Here is a 6000-nt window from a genome sequence, read left to right as displayed (position 1 = left end):
AGACAGAGTCTTCCTCTGTCGCCCAGTCTGGAGTACGCTGGCATGATCTTGGCTCACTGCAAACTCTGCCTCCCAGATTCAAGAATTCTCTGCCTCAGCCTCCCGAGTAGCTGGGATTACAGGCGCGTGCCACCATGCCCAGCTAATTTTTGTATTTTTAGTGGACACAGGGTTTCACCATGTTGGCCAGGCTGGTCTTGAACCCCTGACCTCGTGATCTGCCCACCTTGGCCTCCCAAAGTGCTGGGATTACTGGCGTGAGCCACCACACCCGGCCACACTCTTTTTTTTTTTTTTTTTTTTTTTTGAGATGGAGTTTCACTCTGTTGCCCAGGCTGGAGCACAGTGGTGTGATCTCGGGTCACTGCAACCCCTGCCTCCGGGGTTCAAGCGATTCTCTTGCCTCAGCCTCCTGAGTAGCTGGGATTATGGGCGCACACCACCATGCCTAGCTAATTTTTGTATTTTTAGTAGAGATGGGGTTTCACCATGTTGGCCAGGATGGTCTCGATCTCCTGACCTCGTGATCCACCCGCCTCGGCCTCCCAAAGTGCTGGGATTACAGGCGTGAGCCACCGGGACTGGCCTGATTTTCATATATTTTTAAATAGAGACAAGGTCTTGCTATGTTGCCCAAGCTGATCTTAAAATCCTGGGCTCAAGCAGTCCTCCCATCTGGGCCTCCCAAAGTGTTGGGATTACAGGCATGAGCCATCGTACCCAGTCATAATCTTAAAAATTGAATTTGTAGCCAGGCCTGGTGGCTCACACCTGTAGTCCCAGCACTTTGGGAGGCCCAGAAGGGAGGACTACTTGAGCCCAGGAGTTCAAGGCAGGTGGATCACCTGAGGTCAGGAGTTCAAGACCAACCTGGGTAACATGGTGAAATGTTACACTACTAAAATTACAAAAATTAGCTGGGCATGGTGGTGTGCCCCTGTAATTCCAGCTACTCAGGAGGCTGGGGCAGGAGAATCGCTAGAACCTGGGAGACAGAGGTTGCAGCGAGCCGAGATTGCGCCACTACACTCCAGCCTGGGTGACAAAGTGAGACCCTGTCTCAAAAAAAAAAAAAGAAAAGAAAAGGCCGGGTGTGGTGGCTTACGCCTGTAATCCCAGCACTTTGGGAGGCCAAGGTGGACAGATCACCTGAGGTCAAGAGTTTGAGACCAGCCTGTTTAACATGGTGAAACGCCGTTTCTACTAAAAACACAAAAGATTAGCCGGGCGTGGTGGCTTGTACTTGTAATCGCTGCTACTTGGGAGGCTGAAGCAGGAGAATCACTTGAATCCGGGAGGTGGAGGTTGCAGTGACCCGAGATGGCGCCATTGCACTCCAGCTTGGGCAACAAGAGCGAAACTCCGTCTCAAAAAAAAAAAAAAAAAAATGCAGATTCTGATTCTGATCCAGCAGGCGTTTGTTTGTTTGTTTTTTGTCGCCCATGTTGGAGTGCAATGGCAAGATCTCGGCTCACTGCAACCTCTACCTCCCAGATTCAAGCAATTCTCCTGCCTCAGCCTCTCGAGTAGCTGGTTTTACAGGCGCCCGCCATCACACTCGGCTAATTTTTTGTATTTTTAGTAGAGATGGGGTTTACACCATGTTGGCCAGGCTTGTCTTGAACTCCTGCCCTCAGGTGATCTGCCCATCTCTGCCTCCCAAAGTGCTGGGATTATAGGTGTGAGCCGTGGCGCCCAGCCGATCCAGCAGGTTTTAACTGTACCTATTCCTGGCATGATTACGCATTTCTAACAAGCTTTCAGGTGATGCTCTGATGTTGGTCCAGAGTACATGATTATAGACTTCATTATGAATATCAGTGAAACTAAATAGTCTTCTAGACAGTACAGGGGTCCTCTTAGGAGTTTTCTCAAGAGATTTCAGTTACAATGCATCTGCAGTCTGATGGCACAGACATTTGTGTTTGGGCAAGCAGTTCTCCCATTCCTCTAATGAGTTTATTCAAAACTCTTCAGTAGATGCGTCACTTGGTCCCACTTTCACCACCCACCTCAGCCTCCCAAAGTGCTGGGAATACAGGCATGAGCCACTGCACTCAGCGCATATGTCTTATTTCCAATTATCTAGGGATTTTCCAGACATCTTTTTGTTATTGATTTCCAATTCTCTTGTGGTCAAAGAACATACTTTGTATGATTTAAAACCTCTTAAACTTGGCCGGGTGCGGTGGCTCATGCCTGTAATCCCAGCACTTTGGGAGGTCGAGGCAGGCGGATCACAAGTTCAGGAGATTGAGACCATCTTGGCTAACACGGTGAAACCCCATCTCTACTAAAAATACAAAAAATTAGCCGGGCGTGGTGGCAGGTGCCTGTAGTCCCAGCTACTCGGAAGGCTGAGGCAGGAGAATGGTGTGAACCCGGAAGGCGCAGCTTGCAGTGAGCCAAGATTGTGCCACTGCACTCCAGCCTGGGTGACTGAGTGAGACTCCGTCTCGAAAAAAAAAAAAAAACAGAAAAAAAAAACCTCTTAAACTTATCAAGATGTGTTTTATGGCCAAATAGTTTATTTGGTGAAGGTCCTATGTACCCTTAAAATTAAGTAGTTGTTGGGTGGAGAGTTCTATAAATGCCAATTAGGTCAAGTTGGTCAATGGTGTTGATCAAGTCTTCTGTATCCCTGCTGATTTTCTGCCTACTTGTTCTTTCAATTATTAAAAGATTTCACTTGAAATCTTTAACTGTAATTATGAATTCATCTATTTTTCCTTTCAGTTTAATTCGTGTTGGAGCATGGGATTTATGTTTCATTTTAATTTCTCAGATCACTCTAATATGCAGCCAGCGTTGAGGGACATTGCTTTAAGCCAATGGTTCTCAAACTTCAGCATACATCAGAATCACACAGGGAACTTGTTATTAATAGAATAGATTGATGGACGCTACTCCCAGAGTTTGTGGGGTGAGGTCCAAGAATTTGCATTTCTTTCTTTTTTTTTTTTTTTTTCAGTAGAGACGGGGTTTCACCATGTTAGCCAGGATGGTCTCGATCTGCTGACCTCGTGATCCACCCGCCTCGGCCTCCCAAAGTGCTGGGATTACAGGCGTGAGCCACCGCGCCCGGCCAAGAATTTGCATTTCTTATAGTTCCCAGGTATTTCTGATATGCTGATCCAGGAGCCACACTTTAAGAATCACAGTCTAAGCCAACATTTCTCAACCTTAGCTGCATATTAGAATCATCTGGGGAGCTTTAACAATCCTGATTCACCACACAACCCAGATCCATCCGCTTTTAAGGAATAGAATGTGAGGCAAGTTTCCACTAAGCAGTTCTCTACTTGACTTTTCCCTTTGGCTTAGTGATTTTGGGGTCCCAAGATTTATTTTCCTTTCACAAGTTCCAGCACTTTGGGAGGTAGGCAGATCACCTGAGTGCAGGAGTTCAAGACCAGCTGGTAACACAGCGAGACCTCATCTCTACAAAAAAAAAAATACCAAAATTAGCCAGTCGTGGTTGTGCATGCCTGTAGTCTCAGCTACCCAGGAGGCTAAGGTGGGAGAATCACCTGAGCTGGGAGGTCGAGGCTGCAGTGAGCCGAGATCGTGCCACTGCACTTCAGCCTGGGGCACAGAGTGAGACCCTGTCTCAAAAAATAAAAACAAACAAAAACTAGAGCTCTTCTGATAGCCCAGGAGCCAGTTTAGAGATTCACTAGGCAAAGAGCCACGAGAGGCAGATGGGAATATTTAGAGATGAAGTCATCCAGTCCATACAGCTATTCTATAAAAGGGGAACCTAGGCTGGGCACGGTGGCTCACGCCTGTAATCCCAGTACTTTGGGAGGCTGAGGCAGGCAGATCACCTGAGGTCAGAAGTTCAAGACCAGTCTGGCCAACATGATGAAACCCCGTCTCTACTAAAAATACAAAAATTAGCCGGGTGTGTTGGCGGGCACCTGTATTTCCAGCTACTTGGGAGGCTGAGGTAGGAGAATCGCTTGAACCTGGGAGGCGGGGGTTGCAGTGAGATGAGATCATGCCATTGCACTCCAGCCTGGGCAACAGGAGTGAAACTCCATCTCAAAACAAAAAGAAAAGGAGGGGGTGGGGAACCTGGCTTGCTGTGGGCAACTGGAAAGTATGAAAAGAGTCCAGAATTGATTGGCAGCAGATGAGGCAGTTCTTACCTCACTGTGCCCCTAAGCTTCAGACCAACCCACATAGCCATTGACAGCAGATATTTGCACTTGGATATCCTAAAAGCATTTCAAACCCACTTCCAAAAGTATTCCCCCCCACCCCATTTATCCCATCAACCCCCACCTACTTCGCCTTTGGCACCCAACTCAATAAATAGCCCAGGGCAAGACCCTGGGAATCATACCTCTCCCTTTATCTCCATGTCTTCAAAGTTACCAAATTCTACTACAAATCTTTTAGATCCATCTCCTCCTCCCTATTTCTTCTGCCACAGTTCAATCCCTCAGTGTCCCTGGATTTTGTTACTACAGATGTCTAACAGGTGTCCTGGCTTCCACTTCTTGACCTGTTTCAACACGTCTGCTGCCCTGCCAGCCACCATAGAGAGCTTTCTAAAACAGAAAGTGTATGTCATTGCCCTATTTATTATTCATTTGTTCTCTACCCCTGGCAGGACAAAGCCCAAAGTCACAAACAGTCCCAATGTATTTATGATTTTGCCTCTGGCCTCTTCTCACATGTCATCTTTCACCACTCATAACTTCAGCCAAGCCCAAGTTTTGCAGTTCCTTCAATGCCACCTTTGGCTTTGACACTAATGGCTCACTCTTCCTGGAAGTGCCCCCCTTCTTCTACCCTTTGCCTGGCTAAAATTAACTCACCCAGACTCAGCTCAGGCTGGTATTTTTCCTGGCACCCCTTTTATAACTCCTTTTGATACTTCCATAACATCTTGTGCAAACAAGAGTCACTGCTCACCCTGAACTGTGTTTGCTCACACATCTGTGTCCCTCGTTAAACTATGAGCTGTGGGGTGGCAGGCACACTGTCCTATTCAGCATTTGATATTAAATATTCATCCAACAAATATCTGAGGACCTACTATATGCCAAATACTGTAGATGTAAAGGGTATAGCAGTCAACAAAGCAAAGACACCCCTTGCTATGAAGTGGGAGGTGGCATAAATAAATGAACCTATACATAGAATGAAAAGTGCTGTGCAGATAATTAAAATAAACAATAATATGAAAGTGACTGGACAGGCCGGGTGCGGTGGCTCATGCCTGTAATCCCAACACTTTGGGAGGCCAAAGCGGGTGGATCACCTGAGGTCGAGAGTTTGAGACCAGCCTGACCAACATGGTGAAACCCCGTCTCTACTAAAAATACAAAATTAGCCGGGTGTGGTGGCACGCGCCTGTAATCCCAGCTACTGGGGAGGCTGAGGCAGGAGAATTGCTTGAACCCGGAGGCGGAGGTTGCAGTGTGCCGAGATTGCACCATCGCACTCCGGCCTGGGCAAGAAAAGCGAAACTCCGTCTCAAAAAAAAAAAAAAAAAAAAAAAAAGAGAGAAAAGAAAAGAAAAGAAAGTGACTGGACAGGTACTTTAGATTGGGTATGTCAGGAAGTCCCATCTGGGGAAGCGACATTGAAGCTGATAAGTGAATGTCAACAAGGCAGGCATTCTGAGCTTTGGAGAGAAGAGCACTCCAGCAGGGAGGACTACCAGAGCAAAGTCCGGGCGGCCCACCAGAGCAAAGGCCGGGAGGGCCAAAGGTCCATGCGCCTTAAAGTGTGGGAAAGTAGTGAAGATGGGGAGACAGGAAGGCAGGGGCCAGATTTACCTTTGCAGGCTAGAGCAGAGTTTTGATTTTTTTTTTTTTTTTTTTTTTTTTTGGAGACCGAGTCTCGCTCTGTCGCCCAGGTTGGAGTGCAGTGGCACGATCTCGGCTCACTGCAACCTCCGCCTACCCGGTTCAAGCGATTCTACTGCCTCCGCCTCCCGAGTAGCTGGGACAACAGGTGTGTGCCACCACGCCCAGCTAATTTTTT

The sequence above is a fragment of the Pan troglodytes genome, chromosome 16, assembly GCF_028858775.2.
Source record: "Pan troglodytes isolate AG18354 chromosome 16, NHGRI_mPanTro3-v2.0_pri, whole genome shotgun sequence".
NCBI lineage: Eukaryota > Metazoa > Chordata > Mammalia > Primates > Hominidae > Pan > Pan troglodytes.
This window is presented reverse-complemented; position numbering follows the sequence as displayed.